This window comes from Gallinula chloropus (assembly GCF_964237585.1).
Source record: "Gallinula chloropus genome assembly, chromosome: 2".
Lineage (NCBI taxonomy): Eukaryota > Metazoa > Chordata > Aves > Gruiformes > Rallidae > Gallinula > Gallinula chloropus.
Window position 1 is genome coordinate 120,281,379 of NC_140086.1, and position 24,502 is coordinate 120,305,880.

A 24,502-nucleotide genomic window follows, 5' to 3' on the forward strand; every position below is an offset into this window, starting at 1 on the left:
AGAGGACAGCAACGCACACAGGGCACAGCACTCCCCGGGCTCTCACAGGAGTTTACAGAACAGTGTTTGCTCTTAGCTCTCCGTGTTGGAAAGGGTTTTGGAAAACATCTTGCTCTAGTAGAAAACTCTTTTTAATGCATATGTTGTTAGTTATCTTTATTTGTTTGTAACAAAATTAAAATTGGATGGGCTGTGCTCGCTGAGCAGCACAGAATCAGCAGTTGGCTTGAAATGAAATGAGCTCAACTTGAACGCAGTCAGCTTCAGAGACATGTTAAGCAATTTCCTGGTAAAAGTGTGATAAAGATTATTTGTATAAACAGTTGCTTCTCCAGCCATGTAGAAAGAAACACTATCAGTAGCAGGGGGTGGCTGTGGTCACTGCTAAGCAGCCTCAGTGACCTCTGGTTAACTAACCTAGCACTCCTCCACTATGCTGCATGGTGCTCCCAGGCTGCTGTCAGCCTCTGAAACACACCAGGAGTTTCTCTTCAGAGTCTGTCTGAAACTTCATTGTGCTGGATGAAGGACATCTCCTTATATCTGAACTTCTTTTCAGAGGCCCGTTAATGACAGCTGGTTTTTAAGTACTTAGGAAAGCAGCAAGAGCAAAAAGACTCTGTCAGACTTCAGAGATCATAACACAGCCCTGGGAAAAATCTCAGTTGCAGCAACACCTGTCAGTCAAGCTACGGTGCATGTAGGTTGGGTTGTGTAAGGAAGGGAAAAGGAAGATAACTCGTGCAGTCACTGCTCAGCTCTGTTACTCCTCTCACCATGTGTATATAGGCAGGACATTTGATTTAAATATGTAAAATAAAGGTCTGCAAGGAGCAAGCTACTAAATGCCCAATAAAATAAGACACTTGGAATACTTGCATGTTTATGAAAGGGACAGGGAGCATTTTCGAAGGGATCAGCCTCACAATGCAACAGCACTGTGAGGCTCACACAACTATCTGGGATGCTTTTCAGCAATTAGGAGTGGGCTGAGAAGTACCTGGATAAAGTGAAGCCTGCTGTTACCCAGGTCATGTTTTTAACTCTTTCCATGTATTGGCTTTTCTATAAGCAGAAGTTCCCTAGCAATATGAATTGCTTCAGGTTTTTATCCAGAAAACAACTTCACTATGGTATGTGAACAAGTCCTTAAATAAGGGAAGAATTGGATTCGCTACAAAACCATGGTAGGAACTCTTCCCTCAAGAGAAACAGCACCTCTCCCCTGTGCACCCCCTTCAGAGCCATCAGGACAGTGGGCAACTGCAGCAGAACCAATCCAGCACCACCCCCAGCACCACAGGGTGGAGGGAGAAGTGAGTCCCTTCTGGTCAGCGGAGCTTGTCCTTCAGTTGTACACAGCTTTTTCTAGGATGAACAGTCTCTTTCCATCCTCTGCCACAGAAAGACTGCTCAAGCTGATGGCAATACTTCAGTAAGGGTATGCATACAATTAATGGAAAAATCTTTCCCTACATTTAAGTTGAAAGAAATTAAAAACCAGATTGTAAAGTTCTGTGGGCTGCTGGCTATTTGGGAACAAGCTGATGTTTAGCTCATTTTCTCTTTCACAAACCACACCTTGTCCTGCCTTTTACATCATACGTCTTTTCTTTCCTGTACCATACCTTCCAAATGTGCTTTAAAACTGTTAGTATGCATCATTTCTTTTAGAAAAGTAAGTTTTGGGCAAAATGATCTGCAATAGAATTGCTTTAATTAGGGAGAGAATTGTTGGACAGACTGCCAAGGGAAATCAGAGAAAAAGTCCCACCCCTTTTTAACTGGGTGGAAAGATGTTCTTGGAGAGCTATGTGTTCAGAATTCATTTGTAGCATAATGTCTTGGCACTGTACAATATTTTGTTTGATTGCTGTGGCAGCAGACTTACCTACAGTGGTTTCACAGAGAGATTAAAGCCAGGAAAGCGATTTTTACTGGTGAGAACTAGAAAGAAATGGCTCACCAGTGACAATAAGCAGTTCTTCAAGGACTACGAGTTTACTCATACAGATTAGCAGAATTAGCAAGAGTTTTTGCAACAGTGCCATCTGGCCCTCCTTTGGAGAAGAGTGCTGTACACATATGACCTGTTCAGATGGAGCACTGCACAAATGCATTGTTTAAAACTGACTGATATTTATAATGAGGTTAACGTTCAAGCTGAAGCATTTTTGCATCTTGGTTAGCAGAGTTAATTCCACAGGTGATGGGGTTTCCCCTCTGAGCCATGGCAAAGAATAAAATACGTGCAAAGGTGTCCAACCTGCCTCCTTGAACAAACCAGGCCCTTCTCAGAGGTTCTTGAATTGTAATCAGAACCAAGTAGATTAAAACAGTGTCTTGAGAGAGAGATCTGTGGATTTGTTTATCTTTGCTAACATCAATATCTATTGGACAATCAGGCTTCAGTGTGAATCTCCCTGGAAAGAGTGAAGGCATTAGTGGTTGTTTAGCTCAACTATCAAGGTGCTGCTTTTAATACTAAAGCAAAATACTAACCCTTTCTCATAGGGACTGTAACTGTTTTATTGATTTTTAGTCTGAGTGATTTTATAATGTCTAATGTCAGTGATCCTAAACTACTGAAGTCTTAGCAAGAACTGTCACACTGTCACACCGGGAGCGTAAGCAATTCATATTGCTCAGCTGATCAGGTATGTTGTTTTCCTTCACTGCAAGCTGCAGCCACTGGGTCCATGCATTCATTTGTTGTGGCACCCCTGAGAAACGACTCCTCTGTGTTTCTGTTCCACAAAGAAAGGAAAACAGGGAAGTAGCAAAGTAGCAGGTTTTCCTGATCTGAGAAAGCTGCAGATGAAACATTCTTTATGATTTCCCTAAGAGGATCTATTGGATCAATGATCTTAGTCCCATATTCCCCAGGAGTTCTCCTTATGAGGGGAGAAAGGACTGAGATTTGGTGACGACTTCTTAGGAAATTCCAAGAAATACAAATTTTGTATGCTTTGAAAGGGAACAGCATTTCATTACCTAAGCATCTTCCATTAAAATATTTTAAGAGTATTCAGAATTTTCTCAAGCTTTTATCTTTCTGCTTTTACTGCCACTCCTCTTCCTCCTGCACAACCCATTTGGAATGGAGGAATACTCAGAACACTAAAGTTTAATTTCAGGCTGCTCTGAAGAATCTTCTCTGGATATGAATAAAAAAAGAATATAATTTTCAAAATAATGGGACTTTCTCATTAAAGAAAAGACACAATTTATTTTTTCATTAACTTCTTAGGTTTTAGAGGCGCTGGCAATAACTACGGTGACTGTTATTACTATCCTCCTATAAAGAACACAGCAGCTTTTGTGGCAGGGTTCAAAAGATTAATCAGAACAGCTGGAGATGGAAAGAATGACATAGGTAACTGTAAACAACTTGCCACATTAGCTTGTTTTCCTAAGTTATTTTTCTTGTTGATGTTTTCCACATCCAGGAAAAGTGATTGCTTGTAAATGAAAAAGTACAGCCAGGGGTTGGATTTGAAGAGCTTACAAAGCACCAGGACTGCCATGAATTCCTACCTACAGAGACTGCAGACCAGTAGCATTTCTTTGTTCTTGTAAGAGCTTTCTCATCGATGATTAGTGTTCACTGGTACAAAGACATACAAATGAGATCGGGGTGTCAATATATCGATTCTAGATATTGTACAAAAATACATGTAAGTGCAATGAAAGTACAGCTGTCACCCCAAAGGGTGATAGTCTTACAAGGCTGGATGAATGGTGAGGGTCAGAATGATAAACCCATGATCATACATGAGCTATATTATAACAATGTTTAAGGTCTTCACAAGGATGTGGATGGGGAACCATCTTCTATGCTAAGGAAAATACAAACCTAAAAGTAATTATTTGAGTTAAATCAATGCTATGTCCCTGTGGACACCATCACACAGCTTTATTCCTAGTTTATGTTGTTATAGATTAATTCAGAGTGGAAAGTCACCTTCACAAGTAGGAGAGGGACACCCAGAGTAAGTCTGAGAGGTTTTCATTAATTATCTTCATCTAAGAAAACACCAGGAAAGAACCATACATGACCAATGACCAGAAGTTTAGAAGAGATAAATGCCTTTGAAATTAGAAGTTTTCAAATAGCAGGAAGTAAAAATGAAAATTTAAATTGCAACAGTGAGTTTCAACTGTGGCAACATGGAAATGCAGTGGGAAATTGCCACCTGATTGTATAAATCACTGACTGCACAGTACCAAAAGACAGGCCCTACACTTAAAACTTTGGTGGTCACACATAAATATATATTTTCTACAAGTCTTGACTTGGTCTGCTTTGTGAGCTAATTGCATGCACTGGATGTTCAGTTCAGGCTTTAGGCTGTACCAAAGCACAGCAAGGCTTTACTTCACCAGTGTATTCCCCTTAGGCAGAAATCACTGCAGCCAAAATGGTGATGGAAAGGGAAACTCTGTGAGAGCTTTACAGACACACAACTGCTATATGAACAACCAAGGCAACAACCCCTGACCAGAGCTTTTAATCACCCTCTCCATAGAAATCTGTGTTAGCCACAAATGTAGAGCTGCCTTTCTGTTGTATGAATTCCACTCAGGCTTATTGCCCAGTTTAATTCAAAGCAGATCTGTTTTCCAAGTGATGCTTCACCACTTAGGCTCAAGCACATCTTCAAAATCAGAACCTGGTCTATATAGACACTTTTGGCCACAGGCCTTATAGGTCTCCAAGTTATTCCACAAAGAAAAAGGATGGAGGCAAGCCGTTTTGTTCATTAATTTTCCTTGTGATGGCAATATTGACTCAGGAGTAATTTATACTTTGAAGACCAAAACCACTTTTGCTATGCAAATTACATACTCTTGCACGAGTTTTGAAGTCTTGGCCTCAGAGCAGTAACATCCCACATATGCTCACTTCCATCTAAGCCTTCTGCGTCAATGTAGAATGTTCCTGTTCTTCCAAAGAATTATGTACATTTTGGATGGAGCATTCCTTTCAGTTTAGTTTACTTTTATTCACATTCTTTACTATCAAATGAAAACCATCCTCTCTACAGTGGTTTGACCTGTACTCCCTTGGATTTAGTCACTTGTCAAAATAACCCTAAATATTAAACTGTTTCACTGTTTTAGAAGCACACTCTAAATACAGCCTCCTTCCACCCTCCTGTGTTTTCATTCTAAATGAAACAGTGCACTTTACTTGACTAATTCAAACAATTTTGTTATCACATCAGATACACAGTATCTTAACAACCTCAAATTGAGTTTGAAGCAGCAGAGAACTTCTCAGTATTTAAGCATTTTCAAACAAATGGTATTCCACAGATAGCCAAGTGAATAAACTACATAAACTGACTTTTGCCCTCAGAAGGTCTCACTCACAGAACTTCTGAATTCACATTGGTTTAAAATTCAGAGTACTTGAGAAACTCTGTGAGGTCAGCATGCATGAAGTGTTTTTTGGTGGAAGAAAGTTGGGAGAAAGGAGGAAGGGTTTATTGACTAAAACCAGTTGTTGGACTGTGTCATATATCCTAATAAACTCCACCCAATCACACAGGGAAAAATATTTCATGGAGATGATCAGAATCCAGCAGAGCGTTCCACTGCAGGATTACCTTGGCAAGAGGTACAGACATAGCACAGCAAAACCAGATTCATGTTGTGAGTAGTTCTCACACATTTTCCCCCAAACCTCTTGATCACATCAGAGTTGTGCAGCTGACCCTGACATTTCCCCAGTTGCTTTGAAAATGATGGCCAAGGCTGTAAACAGGTACTGAGAGAAAGTGGAAGCCTGCTGAGGGACTTCAGTTCAGACATACTGTGCTAAAAGCACCCTACACCATGGAAAAAGTCAGCGGTCACCTTCTGGATCCATTTGCAGGTTTTGGGTTCCACTCCTGTTAGAGGAGTTCAGGATGGAGGTGACAACTACATGAATCACTGGGGCGAGATGCCCATCTACAAGGAAATGACAGAGTTTCCTAGTGAGCTGAAGGTGAGAGAAAGCATTTCTGGAAATTGCTGCAGATTTGATCATCCAAGCCTAGCGAGGACTCAGCCATAACTTTGACGAATAAGAAGGGATGTATATCTTTGAGAAGGGGTGGTGACAGTGTCTTGGCAAGCTCTTCAAAGTGTTTCCCCTTTCAGCCAGACACGCTCCGGTCTTGCCTGGATTCAGCCTGAACTGACTGTTCTTCATCTAGAAGGCATTTTGGTGGGCATTTTGGCATGGTAGAAGTGGTAGCAGTTGCCTTGCTCAACAGTGGGTGTACAGGAAGACAAACAAGGCGGCATAAACATGGGTGCACACACTCTGCAGTAACTGGGAGGTAACTTACATTAAGGCAGAATTCCTTTCTAGGTATTTCACTAACATCCCAGCAAAATCTGTAGCCATGCCAAGTACTCTGAAGACTTACCAGAAGGTGCCAAACCTCCTCTCCTAGTAGGAGTTCACCTGCAAGATAGAACTGAGCCAGAGGAGTTGGGCTAATTGCGATTAATTGACAGAGCCTCCTAGTGGAGACTTTCTGCATAACTCCTTGTGACACAAAATATATCAGAAGACAGCCTGTACCCACCCTGTGTTACCAGTAAGTTTTTAACAGGCTATGCTGGCTAAGAGAGATTTCTTCCCATGCTTGTGTCTTGTATGACTATGCATGCAAAACACTGCAGTACAAGCTTGCTTTTCAGAAGGGCCAAACAAATAAAATGATTTTCAAAAACCTCGGCTCTCACGCAGGAGCCAGAAAGAAGCTTTCCAAACTCAATAATACAAAACCCACTTCGTCTCCCATGAGGCCAGTAGGAATCTTGGGCACTCTGTGACTGAAATGGCTGAAAGGAACTGCTCTCCAAGAATTTGTTCCTGCATGGGACTGCTAAGTCCTTCCAGAACACATCCTTCATTGATACCACCCTGCACTCAGGTATGACAAATTCACCAATAGATGCATTTAGCTGTTTATATGGTATTGATGAAACTGGTGGATTCTCAGATTGCAAATCTGTGACTGCCATCTGATCAGAGTTCCTGTTGAGTGCTCACCTCCTGTTCTTTGATTCTGCCTAACACACATTCATGTTGCCATTGAGGTCAAGAGGAGTTTATTGTTACCGGTGACCACAGAGGTTGTACTTGCAGAAAATGGTAAATTGAGCACCCATCATGCAAAGCTGCTTCATAATGAATCAACAAAGTAAAAGGAAGGTTTAAGAACAACAGAATACATGCTGATCAGGATTTCCCTGCATTTCTATTAATGGGAGGATGCATGTGAAATAGAGCACAATTTGAGAATCCGAAATAAACTCTTCTTTTGCCTCAGCTGAAGATTTACAAACTGAAAATAGTGTCCCTTTTGCTGAGAATAAATGCTCTAGATTGCAACCGTTCAAGAAAATCTGGACAAACTCAAAATAGTCTCAAAACCAGAGAGCAAGTCCCTGAGAAATTGTCCCTAAAATCACTATGTTGATTGTATTTACCTGCTATTTAATTTTCTCTTCCTTCATCCATATTCTTTAAACTTGCAGTCCCAGGATAATCAGGTTTTTCTGCTCAAGAAACTTCTCATTCCACAGTGCCCATAAGCAGTTTCTCTGGGAGAGTCAGGAGTACGCTGAAGAAGGCAAGCTCTATGTTCAGTTCTTTGGTGTGCTGGAAGTCAGTTAGTGGCTGCTGTGGGCTCCCAGTTTTGGAGGTTTCCTTTCTGTCTTTGATTCACAACACTGCCTGGAATTACTGGATTCAAAAGGGCATCTATATTTAATGGGTTCTTAAAGAACAATGTAATAGTTAAAGCTGAAACATCCAATCCCTCAGGCAAAGAGCTCTACTTTCATTTATGGATAGATTATTTTGCAAAGAAATATGTGTCTTAATAGATATTGGAAACCAGAACTAGACCATATCAGTAACTTTTCTTTTTTTTTTTTTACTTGGTGTTTAAGACATTTGTAGGCAAGAAAGGAAGAGAGATGGTGGGTTGGACAGATGATGGGGACTTTAAAATGTCTGTTACATTTCCAGAATTCCTTTCCTGGTAAGACTTTGAAATCTCACAGCTGCTGCCCTTTTGCTTGCATGAGTATTTCTCCAGCTGTGTGGAAATGCTGCAAAAAACTTTTGTGACCTGTCATAGAAAATATTTTGACTCAACAATCAACGACATAGAAGTTCCTGCTGAATGGTATTGCTTAACACTGGTGTTGGAGTGGATTAAAAATACTGTTGATTTTTAATAATTTTATTTGGAACCAAGGTATTTAACATGGGTTTTTTCCCCAGAAAAGTTGTGTTCTTTGCCCTTGGAAAAGTTTTGATCCTGGTTCCTCAGCTTTAAAACTCTGATTAAGCGAAGGGATAAGAGGCCATTAAGGGACAGACTTTCTCCTTCAGTGGAGACTGATTTCTGTGTCTGTACTATGTGCAAGGATAAGAACCCTGCAAATATGAAAGAATTATTTTTTTGAACTATAGACTCTGGGGTGGCTACCCAGGTACCCGAGGAAATGAAAATGGAGGAGAGGAAAATGTGATCAAGGAGACCTGTGAGGAAGGAAAAGTCTGGGAAAGTGCTACAGAGAAGTGATTCCAGTTGCTTTATAAATACTTCACCTGATGGTTCCGGATTTTTTTGTGAAATCTCTCAGTTATCTGCAAAGATTTGCAGTTCAGCCATTCCTCAAACAGGGCTGACTGACTGCTGACACCTGGCAAAGCAGGGGGATGCTCAGTGATGGCAAGTGGCTACTGAACTGTGAAGTAAGGCTGGTGGTCCACAGCATGGTTGGAGATAGGGGCAGGCTCACTTCAGCTCCCCATTCATGGGAGAGGACACCAGAGGTCTTGTCTACTGTTTTAATTTAAATTATTGTTTTTCTTTTTTTTTTTACTTAAACACTTCTTGCTTCATAACCTGTAGGATGTTGCAAAAAAAAAATAAAAATTCTACTTTCTCATGCTTGCATGCTAGCACAAGGTAAAAGAGCCAAGTTCCCAGATTCTGCAGCACAAATATGTATCATGGGACTAGACAATACTTGACAAAACTGTGATTAATCCTTCACAATTACACAAAAAAAGAAAGAAACCCACAACTCCCCAACCTATAAGGAAGCCTGACTACTTGTCTCCACAGCCAAGTGTTTGTTTTCTACTGTCTTGTGATACTGCCTCACAGGATCAAGCTATGACCTAAAGTTGTTGCTTCTCTTCATATTCAGTCTTCAGGGAATAAGCTCCCCAATGGGAGATCAAGAGGGAATCCTGTCACATGCACAAGTATATTATATACCTGGATAAATGCACGGCACATTCATTATCTTGTACATCAAAATGTTGGCTCTGTCCAAAGGCAGGAAACTAAGCAAAAAATTATGATTTTTTTTTTTCTGGACAGGAAATTAGGCAAAACTACTGCCGGTAACAACTGCCCACAGATTTCCCAGCCTGCCCTTACAAAGATATTGAAGAGGAGATGCGAAATTTGGCAAAGGAAACAGTTTCCAGACAGATGCTTTCCCACCTCACTTAAGGCTGTGAGGAAAGAAGCCCCATTCAAGTCTCTCCCAAAAATGGTGCTGCCTTGATTTTACTTCCCATAAGAAAGGGCTCCCAAGGGTCACTTCTTTTGAGTCCTTCCAGTACTACTTGTACTTAGACTACTTGTCTAAGAAAATCCCAGGGTGAGAGAGTCTAGACTGACAAGTCCCATTCTATGCTTACGCTAGATTCATTTCTTTGAAAAAGAAAATCACATTTTCTGTAATTTGTTTCATAATCTGGCATTTAAGGTCAACTACTTACCCCGAAGAGGAAAGAAAAAGGGCAGCCAAATTCATGGATGAATTACACTGAATTCATTGGGGTTTCTCAAGATATTAGTGGGTGCAAAATTAGGTTGTTGCCACTGCTTTCAAAGAGCTATTTTTCTGAAGTAGAGCTGTGCTTCACAGTTACTCTAAGGAGTCTGTATGGAGTTAGGGACAGGATACTAAAAAGGTATTAGAATCCAACCCAGTCATGCTCTCGTTTAGTTTTTCAGACTTGCACCCAAAACTCCTGACTGGGCTGCATTTTCACTGGAACTTGTGTGGGAAAAGCAAAGCTGCCACAGCTAATATCTTTCCAGATAATGAAATTAAAAGGACATGAACCTGACCATCTTTAGGATAAAGGAAGAAACAACACAAGAGGGAAATGGACACAAAATTACAGGTTTTCCATTTTTTTTCCCTGTACAATTAATTGGAAAAATTCTCCTAGGAGTTCCCTCTCTGAAGTAAGGACAACTGCCATGCTGTAATTAAGACAGAAAGATTACCAGTTGCCTCTAACTACATTTTGATTTCTACTATTTTTTATGGTTCATTTTTCTTTGAAAGCTATTATTGACTGGAACAAGCCTGAACAGCTGTGAGTCTTTGTTGGTGATGTGGGTTAGGAAATACTATCATTTGAACTGATTAAGTGAGCACATTCCATTTGTCTTTATCTCATTAATCCACTGTACACACTGGAAAACACGGGGATCACACGCGTACTTGTAGGAGACTAGCACTTGATAACAAGAGACACCAGGCTTGCCTAGCAGTCACCTGGGATTAATTCCCACATTGCACAATATGTATCAGTTTCATAGAGCTCATAAAACTGGGATTAAGGTTTCAACCCTATATTAAGGTACACGACATATTTTCAGCTGTCTTAAAAATTAAAGACCGAGCAAAGAAAAATTTATTAGGAGAAAATATGGGTCGCAATTTACATTACAAAACCCTTCTTATCTATGCAATACGGTAGTTTGCCCAGTGCTTTACGTCATAAGGCAGCAGCCTATCTGAAGCGGTTGCATCAGGATGTAACATTCTTCCCCCAAAAAAGAGATTAAAACCTGCATAACAAAACCACACCAGAATCCAGGATGTGCTGTACCTCCACGAGAGAAAGTTTGAAACTGATGTCATCCCAGTTCTTTATGAGAATGGTTTCCAGCTCAGTTTAGATGTAAACAGAAACAAGGAAGTGTTGCCTTTTACAGATCTCTCTTTGATGATGTCTCTCCTAGCTCTAGATCACGTAGGATGAAAAAAACCCTTGTGCCATCTTTAGCTTTCCTGCCTTTCTTAGTGACCTCTATTGCAGCTCTTAGATCTATTCTTGCTAAATGCAGCGACTCAGAATAAAGTTTTGTTATGCACCATGTGTTTCCTATGTGAGTAACACAAAAAGGCACAGTCCTGATGCACTCTGTATCCCCTATGCTGTTCCTATGCTCTGTTTGCTGAAGCAATAGGGAGTAGTCAAATATTAAGTTTCTTTAGAGCCTTTGAGAATGCAAACCCTGTTTTGCCAGAAATGATAGAAACAGTTTCTTAATGAAAAAAACCCAAACCAAACCCCAAAACTTAAAAAACCTGACTGTCACGTATACGGAGGTCAGGTTATTCTCCAGTGAACTGCACTAAAGAGCTCAAAGCCTCAGTTAGTAATGCCTTGCCTCCTTCTCTTAGCTTGGGTCAGTTGCCATGGCATCTGCACAGCTCTGTGAAAAGAACCAAAATCCGGTGTAACCTACATCTGAGTCAGTTCAGTGCTTGACCTCACCGTCTTCTGGTCGCAAAAATACTGTCGCAACCTCCTGGTTGCTTTTGCATGAAGCATACTAGTTTAAGCCAGATGGTAACACTACCAAGGTAAGATGGTGAATGTGACAGCTATGAGAGGTAGAATAATCCATTTAGCTACTGGGCTTGTCAAAGAATCCAAAGGTTTCTTTGGACATAACACCAGGTGTCAGAGAAGCCGGCAACTAAAGACAAAATGATACGCCAACACTCAAACAAGAACCTATTACCCACAGCGAAAGGACTGCACAGCTTCTTTGTATTGGACAAGGGTTAAAACTTCACCTTTGTCTTTGCTCTGATATTTCCAACAATAAATACGTAGGTTTGCTAGGAAGGAAGGAAGTGACAGACTGTGGTCACATGACTAGTGCTGATGTGGCACATTTACCTCTGGCCAAGTGATGGAGAGATGCCTGCTCAGGAGAGGACCATGTTCACCTCCAAAGGGATGTCTGGGGTATCTTTTTGTTTGCTGTTCACTTCTCAGCGTGTGTGGAATCTCATTCAATGCCTAGGCTTATTACAGATTTTGTTAAGGGCAGGAAAAACAGCATGAGAAACAGAGGCCAATGGTTTTGTTTCTCAAGCCTCTGATCAGTCCCTGTCAAACTCATTTTCCTGCCAATAACAGCAAAAGAGCATAGCGCTTGAGTGTGTAACAGTGGGAGCCAGAATTCATAAGCATGTGGAGAAATTTCTCCTAGACTTTTAGGAGCTACTAAAGACTTTGAACACCACTTTCTAATACCATGCAAAATACTGCATATCAGCTATTTTAGTACAACATACTGTCTCTTCTTAAAGCAGCCACTCTTCAATTTTCTTTGCAGCATATGAAAAAGGAGAGTTTTCTCTTGTAAATCGACAATTCTTTTTAAAGCATCATGGATTTTTTTTTTTGAATCTACCCAAATTAATGTCCATTTCATCAGTCAGTCATAACTACAAAAAACCCCCAAAAAACGTGGTTGCTAAATGGAAGTAGTAGGGACTGCCCCTGGGTTTGCCTGTGCTCTAGCCACCAGCTTTAAAAAACAGGCATTGGCCATATCCTGCTGCTAATTCTGTGTTACCATTTGGGTTTAGAGAGCTAGAGGTGAGCAACTGCATCTAATAAGGAACTCTCATTTGCACCCCAAGCCCTCAAAATCACAGAAAATGCTCCTAGCCTTACACCCCAGGATCAGGAAGGAAAAATCTCTCTGATGCAATCTAAGAGGTTCATAATCTTGGATGAAGATACTCACAATACGTGAACCTACTACTGCCCATTTGGCCCTGTGACACCCAAGCCATCTGCACGCCCGCTAATGGAAAGAGCACAACTGGCAGGCGCATGCAGGTTCCCTTGGAACATTCTGCCCACTGGAAGAGAAGAAATCTGCCTTTCACATGAAGTCATTTTGCCAGTGTTTTGAATAGTATTTTCCGCATGTTTTTTCTATGAGATCAGCAGTCATGCCCTACTGTTCCACATTATCAGCCCTTTTTTTTCCACCCTGTGTTTTACATTAGCAAATCAGCCAGCTCTGAGATCATATTACGTAAGTTTCTTGTTTTCTTTTTTCAGTTTCTGTGTTTCTCTAATTAATAGGAAGTGGCTCTCCATTATGGCCTAGAGATGATAAATGGCTTCCTTTCCTCATGTGTGCACGGCTCAGCTACGAGCCCATTGTTCCTTGAGCTGCTCTTTCCCAGCGCTGCCAGCCCCAGGGCTGTTATGCTTTGCAGAGCAAGAACCACTCCAGGGATGGGACAACCGTGTCATAAAGGCATTTGGCCCTCACAACCTGGAGGCCCCGCCAACAAAGAACTGTTTGCATAATGTAAATGCCTTTAACCCATAATTTTGGCTCACGCCTGGAAGCCAGGTCCTCCTGTAAGTAAGATGCATCTCACCTAACATTAATCTACTGTGCCAGTTTTCACTGGGATAGATTTAATTTTCTTCATAGTAGCTAGAATGGGGCTGTGTTTTGGCTTTGTGCTGGAAGCAGCGTTGATAACACAGGGATGTTTTAGTTGCTGCTGAGCAGCGCTCACACGGAGCCAAGGCCTTTTCTGTTCTTTGAACCACTGTACCAGTGAGTAGGCTGGGGGTGCACAGGGAGTTAGAAGGGGAAACGGCTGGGACAGCTGACCCCAAGTGACCAAAGGGATATTATATACCGTATGATGTCATGCTTATCATATATAACTGGGGAGGCTAGCTGGGAGGTGGAACTGCTGCTTGGAAACAGACTGGGCATCAGGGTTTTGTTTTTTTTTTTCTCTGTAGGGGGTGAGTGATTGCAATTGAACTTTTTGTTGTTGTTATTATCATCATCATCATCCTTTGTTATCCTGTTAAAATGTCTTTATCTCAACCTGTGAGGTTTTATTTTTCCATTGTCTTCCCCATTCCACTGGCAGCAAAGGGTGACCAAGTGGCTGCATTGTGCTTCCTTACAAGCTGGGGTAAAACCACAACACCTACTGAATGAGAGTTGTCTGAGCTACTGAGCTGGTTACTGAGGCTTCCTCTGTAACCAGTGTGGAGGAGTATTCAACCCCTCTGAAGTGGATGACTTTTCTCTGGAGGTGCCTACTTGCCACTGGCTATAGAGCAAACCAAAGCTGCTACTAAATTAAGCACCCACTTTCCAGATGACTGAAGTGATAAGATACAAATTCCATCTTATGTGGTTTGCTGCACCAGTTGAAGACTGATCTGCCTGCACAAATCTTTTCCTTACACTGTAGCCTAAGACATTCAACACTACTTCCATTTTCTGTTTTGAAGCTGTTGTATGACTTTTTTTCCTCTCTCTCAGTGGTGGAACTGGCAAATAATTTGCAACAAATCACATACTTCAATGAAATAAAAATTTTGGAAAAAATTTTCTGTGAGCACCTTCCAGTTTTCCTCCAGTGCATATGCTTTTCGAAGTGCAGTGACTGCATCATTTGTACATGGTTGAGTAAGGATATTCAACACTTAAAATTCAAAGACTGTGGGTTAGTCTGGTTTGGATACAATGACCACAGAGTATTTTTCCTTCTTTCTTTTTTTTTTTTTTTTCCAAAATAACAGCTAGTAGTTATTTGCAGAACTCATTTGACTCTGCTCAACACTGGTTTAGAAGCACAGCGATGGTCTGTTGCAATCACTTGGTTGCATGCAATAGTTTTGAGCTGAGATGGAGTTATTAAGCTGCTAAACATGATTGCTTGTGATTATCTTGTCTAAAAATTAGGTTTCATGAGACAAAAATTTATTTTCTGCGGATGAACTCTAATATGCACTTAAAATTCATAGTTTCTAAGAATGCCATTAGTGTATTTATTTGCTACAATATTGCTGAAAAAATGTAAAGGAGAACGATACATTGGAAAAGCATTCACTACTTTCAGCAAGTTAGAATTTGAGAATTAACACTGAACTAGTAACAAGTTTTACAAAAAAAGGAAATGTTGAATCGCTGATGCCTTATAATAATTAAATTTCTCCTCAAATAAAACGTGGACAATCCTTTGGCTGTCTTTAGTGTTTAAGATATTATGAGGGAGTGGTCATTTCAAGCCTGGTAATTCTTGCTTGCATATAGAAGTCTGAAGACAATTTCAGATTTTGGCTTGGGAAATAAATTCTTGGGTCCAGTAGTTATTTTTAGAACAAGATTGGAATAATTAGACCAGAACGGTGTCATAGAACCGAACACAGTGATAATATGAGATGTTAAAATGAGATGCCTTACTTTTGCTCAGGAGACAACAGTCTGTAAGAAAATAACCTATATTACAGATATGATCTTTTGGCATCTTCTCTGAGACTATTTCCCTGGGAGTCCTGGCCATAGCACCCTTCCAAAGAATCTGGGATTTCTTTTGCCCTCTTAGCCTTGCCCTCACATATTGATAAAATTGTGAGTTGCCTCCAATAAGCAGTTGTATCACGTTACTTCTTTCTTCTCCTCCTATGTTTAAAAATTTTATTCTTTATTTCTGTCCTGTGTGGGCTGGGATTTCCAAACTGGTAATGGAGCAGACTACTCGGCCAGCTGATGTATCCCATATATTGGTCACAAAAGCTAATCGTTAGCAGTCTGGACATATTTCAGTCACTGAGATGAGTAAAGGAAACGAGAACTGTCAGAACTGATACTTGAGTCTCTGTCAGCTGAATGCTATGGCAGCATATGCTCAGGAGAGATACTAGACAGAGGATCTGTTCCATGGAGGTGTACCTGTAAGCTGATTTAGAAGCTGTGCCTAAGCACAGTTTCAAACAAACAGGGATCTGAAATCTAGCTCTAACTCAGTAACCTGGTGACCATTCAGCTAAGCTTCAAAAACACTTTGTTCAAAAGCATTCAGTGATTTACGTTTCTAAAGGAAAATGTCCACTGAATAATTACTATTATGCACCTTGCACTCAACAGAGGAAAAGATGCAGTGATTTCTTTGCAGTCTGAACAGCTGATGTAATACTGAATCCTTGTTGGTAATTTGGCAGCACTACTGATAAGCTCCTACAAATTTCAGAAGTGACTGTTCAAAAAGGATGACAGGCATTAGCATGCTTGGCAAAAATATCCAAACCCACACTGATTGCTCAGCACATTTCTCCCTGTTTTTCTTGTCAGGTTCTTTGGAGGAAGCACGTTGTAACCACACTCACAGAAATTCCATTTTGGTTGCAAGACCTTTGACCACTCTAGCAAACACTATGCCAGCACTGGAGTAAAGTTACATCCAGAACTGTAAGGGAAGTAAAATGTAAAGGAACATTCCTTTTTCAAAAAATATCTATAAGAATGGCAATCAGTGTCCCCCTGAAGGTTTGAAAAACCTCTGAAATGCCTTCTTTAAAAATTTCTGTTGCAGTTTCCAAAGACCCTGTCTGATTGATGCAAACCTGTGAGATCACATATGTTTAAAGATTTTCCTTCAGAAAAACTACATTATTAATGCACTCTCCCCAACAGGAGCACTTACAAGCTCAAAGAAGCTTCTTTGAAAGTAATAGTTTTCAGGAAACCCCAGAAGTGAAAGGCAAGTTGTTTGAAAATATATGTCTGGTCCAAATTATTAGGGAGCCAAAAATTCCTTAGTCCCTTGAACAGGAATCTCCATCTGCTCGACCACTGGTCAGATGCATCAGGTCCCTTATCCACCCTTTATCTAGCCTATTTGGGTAATGACTAGAAAGCATTATCATTCCTGAAAGTGACTGTGTTCACATTGATGTCCATGTTAGGTTTATGCAACTTGAATGGAATAATTTATTTTTTTAATGGAAAATGGTGATGGTCTTACTGCATCATCTGGGGAAGGCAGACAGCTTCAACATAAATAAATTGTGCCAAGCAAGTAACATGATCACAGGTTAGAGTGGAAAACCCCAGCCCTAAGTAGTATATATGATCACATGGCAATACAAGGGTGTTCTCTAGGCTTGCCAGTCTAGTGTCCTTCAAAAGTGTAGAAAAAGTCAGAACAAAAAGGAAAGGGAGGCTGGGAAAATTTCCACCCTTATTATTGTAAACCATGCACAACACCTGGAAATGCTGAGGATTCCGGTAACAACTCAGAATATAGCTCTTTTTTACGAGCAGTTCTAGTATTTGTTGCTCTATTGTTAATCTGAGCAACATAGACTGGAAAACACTATAAACATTTCTAGAGATAGTCACTCAAATTTTGCTTCGCCCAGACTTAAAGCATTTCATCTTACTCTCTTGGGTTACTTTCTTCCCTGGGGACAGACCCAGAATTATTGACAACTAGGTTTTATCCAAAAAGCAAGTGAAAATGTTACTGAGCTAATGCAGCTACAACGCCCCAGTAGTACTTAAGTATTTGTGTGTACCACTAAGAAGTGGCTTTGCAAGTCAAACACCAAAACTGTCAATTGAATATCTGATTCCCCTTGATCCTTTGCACATTTTCTTTGTCTCATGCTTTAAACCAGTTATTAGACAAAGTAATATAAAACGATTAATTAAGGAATTGTTAGAAAAAAACTGTGGACTCTTCCTCACAATAATAGCATTTAAGTATCTTATCTGAGCAGGCCTCCCCTGAAGTGACGACTCATGTTTTATTTTAGACAGTGTTTCTTTTAAGTGTGCTGAAACTTTTGTTTGCTGCAATGCTGCACAGTCCAATAAAGAGCAGGGTTTAGTTGTGTCCTCCTACTCTCCTGCTCATACATCCACATGACACCTGGACAAGGAGGTGCCTGATGCTGGCCTGCCTGTGTTTGTTCTGTGTTCATACAGCGCCTAATCCTGCAGCATCCCTGTCCACAGGCTTATGCATACACTCTCTAACCTAGAACACATACCAAAATAAAAACAAGCTCCCCCTTCTACTTACACATAATATGCAAAGAAAAGCAATGGAAACAGTCACCTACAAAATATTCACAACAGGATAGCTTTAAAGATAATTTTGAAGGCAGGCGAAGTCACAACTCCCTTGTGAAGCATAGCCCCTAGAGAAGAGCCTGCCTCTAGCTCAGGCCAAGGTGAATTTGGGTGGGAAACAGGAAGGTTGACAGTTACAAAGGACAAGGGACGGTCCTTCCCAGTAGACACATTTTGTAACCAGGCCAGCTGGACTTGGTGGCTGCCTACTCTGGCAACCTGAAAATTCCGTGCCAGAATTTCAATGGAAAATGGATATTTTTATAAAATGAAGCAGAAAAAGGTTACCACCCGTGCTGCTTTTCTTCTTGCAATAATTACTGCATAATATTGTCATTAGCAGTTTAGAGAGTTTCTGCGCCTATGCCAACTTGCAGAAGTTACAGTTGAGAAAGGTAAAGGTATTTGTAGCTCACTATATAGCTGTTCACGGGTGAGTAAAGGGGTAAGAAGGTAATACAGAGTTGTGTCACATGCACAGTAACAGCTCACATGAAATAACAGGCAGTACAAATGCTTACATAGGCATTTCAGTGGTCAAAGGGTCTGAAGTGACGGCTGCAGGTCTCATCTGAAACTTTTGTATTGGCATGTCCACACACCCAGAAAAAAACGAATGTTTTGGCTTGAACAAGGTCTTTATCTTTATAACCCAGAGCTAGAATTGCATTTGAGATGAAACCCCTTATTTTGGAAGCCAGTTTTGGAAATCAGTTTGTGCCATAGAGCACTTTCCATATCCCTTCCTAAGGCTGCATGACTGCAGGTCACCTGTGGCTGCAGCTCTGGCATTAGACTGCTGAGTGCTCATTTAGCAACCAAACATGCTGTGATCATCTCTTTGACCAGGGCTTATTTCAGCATAACATTAAAGTTTAAATTTCAAAATAGCATATCCCTCAGTTAATGTTTCCTTTAGCCTTTGATGTCTGTTTACCGTTTCACATACCTGCTTCTATTTTAGGTCAGAGAGTGCTTGTATGTATCTAAGACTATACGTATCATAGAATCTAAGAGTCTATCTCCACATGGATAACACAGAGGGTAATTTTAGGTATAAGAACACATGCTGAGAAATGGACAGGCTGCCAGAAGGATTATAAAACCAGTCATGTGTTTTTCAAATCTAAAGGACAGGTTTCAATTAAGCAAATCTAGGTTCAGCTATAACAGAAATCAGTGCCAGGTAGACAAGGCTTCTCCCAACCCTCTCCTGCCTCACCCACCCTTCCCATTTTGTTCTTTTGGCCAGCCACAAAACAAAGATTTGTTCTGAACTTGCGGCAACCGCTGCAGCATGATGGTCTATGGTAATGGAATTCTAAGGTAAGGGTTTCTACATAGCTGAAAGGCTAAGACCGGTGCAAGAGGCATGTCAGAGGCTGGCCCATTGCCAGGAGGATAACCTACCAGTTGGTATTCTGGAGCTTGCTCGCATTAGACAGGCAGGAAGATGCTGTGTATTTTACCATTGTATAGGTTCTGACCCTGTGCCAAAACAAGCTCCTGAAATGGATGCAGAGTGCAGCATCTAAAACACTGCACTGTCCCAACTGCGGTAAAAGGAAAACACTTTTTTCCTTGTTGCTATGTACTTTGGCAGATATCCCATCTGAAGAATTGTGCTCAAAGTACTCTGGAAACACCTGCCAGGAGACTACTTGGGAATGTTGTTTAAACAAGCATACCTGCCAACTTTCCAGCGCTGTTGACTTTGCAGTACCAAAAACGCGTCCTATTTTAAAACAGACTTGATGGATAACAGGAACTGGGCCATAAGGACGAGGCACAGAATGTGCTTAAAAATTCGCTTGTAATTTCTGAAGCTGCTTTAAGTAAGTAACTGCCTAATGTACAGACATTTCAATATGTAGCAGTACACGTGGTTGGACTCAAGACAGGAACACATACATAATAATGGTCTGCGTTGATGTTGTGTGAGGAGAGGAAGGCTATGTTTTTTCCTACAGTAATTTACTCTATAAGGGCTTCCACATTATTTTATGCTGATAAGACATCTTTTTTTTTTTTTAAAGTGTGTTTAGTAAAGCTATAAAAATTTGCAGGGGAAGTCTTTTGCATACCGTGTTTGTTCTTAGGGGAGGTCATGCACAATCGGAGGTGAAGGCAGAAACCACCTACCAGATTAGTCCATTGAAGGGGAGAGAGAAGGTAAAGAAAGATAAAGAAAAATGTCCTTTGTGCACACGCAGATGTAGCATGCACAAACACACCAACAGGGCCAGAGTTACCAGGCAATGGTGAAAATAAAGTGTGCTTCATTAACACCAGTGAATGCATAAAACATACCAGATGTTCTAATGGGGAAACTAGATTTCCTGCCATCCCCACCAGGCATGGGCTGCTTCTACTCCCCCATACAGCATGTTTATTTCCAGGCACAGGTAGCTCAGAGTTCATTTACTTAAATCCCATCTGGTCTCTTTAGGATTTCAGAGGTCTGTTCATGCCTTTGTTCTTGACCCAACCCTAAGACATCCTTGTGCTGGAGAACTTGAATCCCACAGCAATTTTCTGGCTGTGAAGATCTGTGAGGTTCTCCCACCCCGTTCCACTAGTTCCATAACAGCCTCGCTCCACATATTTAATCCCTCCAGGAAACTTGAGCAAACATGGAAAATGGCTCTCTAAAGGATCTTCTCAGGCACTGTGAGGAGGCCTGGGCTCTCTGAATCAATCATTCACACTACACAAGTCCAGTCATGCAATAATTCCAAGAAAGGCTGCATTAGAGCTCTGCTGACCCACGGATGTGCCAAAACGCTCAAACCCAAAGCTGCAGTTAACCCCTAAGAACATGTAGTGATTTAGCAAATGTCCATCAACGTGCAAGTTCTCTCAAGCTATTTTACTTTCCCACTGCTTTACATTCACCCGCAGTAGTAAGAATGTATCTGCCACTTGGAATGCAGTATTTTGTGAATTTTAAAACTCTGCTCTAACCAGCTAAAATCCAGAAGTTGGCTGAAATACACTTTATGTCCAGATAAAAAGAAACCATCTGCTGTGTCAGCACAAGTATATAACACCATCCTGAAATATTTACAGCTTTTTTGGGCTGTCTTCTCTCCAACTGAAGCCAAAGGAGTTTTGCCCAAAGACTACTGACTTTGCAGGTCTCTCTATATCCAGCTTCTCTTGAATGTCAATGGAAAGACTCTTGTTCATTTCAGTAGGAGCTGGACCAAACCCGAAGTCATAAGTCATGAGATAAAAAGCTTACAGAATTTAGCTGCAGCTATTGCTGCACTAATCAAATACTGTTTGGGATAACATTTATTACTTGGCTTTTCACTACAAAGGCATTTGCACCATCAGAACAGACTCGACTGTCATTCAACAATGTAGAAGACATTCACAAATATTAGCCATTGTTTCTTTTTGTAAGATGCTATGGCTCTATCACCCCATCATCATTGTTGCACAGATATATATATAGCTAACAATTAGAGCACAGTGAGTACTGCCAACCAGCTCCATAGACAACATGGAAATGCAGAGCTCTAAGCTTGGCTTGAGGGTATTTGGCATTTCTTTCTGCAAGCACCCATCTTTCACATGCAATATACTGTCAAGGACAGAGTTTAGATCTCCAAGAAAGCAGCAGACCCAGGAAAATGTAAAAAAATGAGGGAGCTGGGGATGTTTAGCCTGGAGAAGAGGAGGCTGAGAGGAGACCTTCTCACCACCTACTACTACCTGAAGGGAGGTTGTAGAGAGGTGGGCGATGGTCTCTTCAGGCAGGTGACAGGAGATAGGACAAGGGGAAATGGCATGGACGTGTGCCAGGGCAAGTTTAGATTGGATATTAGAAAAAAATTTTTTACTTAAAGAGTTGTCAGGGCCTGGAACAGGCTTCCCAGGGAGGTGGTTGAGTCACCTTCCCTGGATGTGTTCAAAAAAAGGGTAGATGAGGTACTTAGGGATATGGTTTAGCATAGGATGGGAATGGTTGGACTCGATGATCTTCAAAGGTCTCTTCCAACCTTGTTATTCTGTGATTCTGTGATCCTTAATTAAGAATTGAAATCCATAGATGTGTGGCAGGGATGTGTAAAGCCTGTCTATGTTCAGGTTATCTTTTTTGTTCTATGTAGTGCAATAGACTTAGCTTTGTGACTGGTTTCCCTTTTCTGACGTGGCCACTGGCAACCTTGCCCTAGATAGCTCAGTACATCTACCCTCGTAGTTGTTTTTTTTGTTTTCTTTTCTACAGGAACAATGCAGCATTTGCTCTGTTTTCTGGCTTCTGCTTCATCAGATTTTCTTTTATTCTTTTGAACAATATAGAAACCAAAAACACAATTGTGTTTCTTAAAAATATTTTTAGGAGGAGTAGTGCTCTAAGTAAGGTATTTATTTTTAAAAGCCTCTATGGTATTTTAAAATATTTAGATTAGTGCACAGAAAATATATGCAGTACTTTGATATTACTGCAAGGTTTAGATCTCTGACTTCATGGGAGGAAATTTTGTTTTAGTTATTATGGGCTCTTTTATCCATTGTCTAATTCTTATTTCCTGTATTTTAAGTGTAGGATATTGAAGATTAAGCTAATTAAAATTGGAAAAAAGTGGGGTTTTTTTAAAAGCTAAATATAGTTTCTGAGGTGAACTGTCCTACGCACAACATTCTTAAGCATGAGATTTTTGCAGCATTCTGACACTGAAACGCTTTCTATTAGAAGATATTGTGCTTACAAACTCTGAGAGATGCTTGGGATACTTGAATCAGATTTGCCTTCTAATGAAGTCATTTAGGCAACACAATAACAGATGCTAAATTACTTTAGCAAATCCAACTGAAAGGTGGAGGCTGTATTCAGTGCTGTTTGTGATGAAGATCAGAAACTCATCGTTCTATTGTGACTATGAAGAACTCAAGCAGCAATTATGTTTCACATACTAAATTTTGCTTTTAAAATTCTCTAATCTATTTCTGAACATACACTGTAGCAGTCATATAAAAAAGTCTTTTGCTAAAAATGGTACTTTTTTTTCCCCAGAGGAATAATATTTTGCAAGCAGTCATTCGAGACAGTTGCAATTTTTCTTGATAATTTAATCAAGAAAGCTTTATTCTTTCGCATAACAGCACACTGAATTTTATGAGTGGAGTCTTGAAGAAAAAGGAGCTTGGGAACTAAAGACATCCAACCAAAAAGCTTCTCCAACCTCACCAGAGATTTGGTGAGACCACTTTAAGAATTATGAAAGGTTCTTCCACTTTATTTCTGGGGTGACAGTTTTGCCTCACCACAAATGCTTTTATTTTCCTTCCCTTTTCTTTCTATGTTTAGTAGCTGAGATAGAGCTTCTAAAGATCTGTTCACTTTATTAAAGCAGTAGCTAGACGCTCGTTTCAGAATTGACTGTACTTGACTTTAGCCACAAACCCCAAGTCTGTAATGGTGGCTGAGCCTGGCAATGTAAAACCCCTAATAATAGGAAAAAACCCAGATTCAGCTAGGAATTACAAAGCAAGTTGTTGGAACTTCACCAAAAACAGCGTCAGACCTGTCTGTGCTGGGCAACTGTCACTGCAAGAGACTGTAGAGCCCTTTGAGGTAAATGGGTCAGAGCAGGGTTGCTGCCAGTCTAGCAAAAAACGACAGCTCTGCGACAACTTGCTCAGCATGGCAAGAAGGAAAGAAAACAAGGAATCGTGTGAGGAAGTGTGACACATTGCTGATGCACAGGCTTTTCTAATTCTAAAACAAAAACTTGGGGTTGCTCCAATGTACACTACTGGTCATGTCTAATCATACATAATTTGAGAAATCTTTGAAGGACAGGAAAAGTCTTCCTTGGACTTCATATTTCCATAACAAAGAATTAGTGTGAGTGAGTGTAAGAACCAGCTACCTCGTCTTATGCCATCTGAGGACTTCTAGATTATACACAATTTTGGCTTGAGCTAATAGCCCCCTCAGTAGTGAAAAAGAAAAAGAGCAGTGGAAAAAAAAACTGTTAATGTTTTCCACTAAATTATTAGAAGTAATAATAATGAAAAAATGGCTTCTAATGTAGCCCATAGAAATACAGTGGTAAAAAACGAGTAATCAACCACATAAACATGCCAAAAGTCGCTCTGTCCTACACTATTACTGACCTACTGTTTCTCTACCACAACCAAGAAGCAAAGGAGCAAAGCATCAGGCCCAAATGCCAGCACGCACCTAAAGGAACATTCTGGGTCCAGAACAGCATCCCCAGCCAGCCAAATCAGGTGAGAAGAGTGTACACACGAAGGGACTGGCTCTCAACCCCCCCATCTAGTCTGCTCCTACCCATCACCTGCCTTGGCTACTGCTTGTGGTCATGGCAGGGTGGCCATGGAATCTCCATAAAGGCGGGGGGAGAGAGGGAAGGAGGGAGAAAGAGAAGGCAATCATGCGGCAGTACTGGCAGCGGATGACCAGTGGGTCCAGC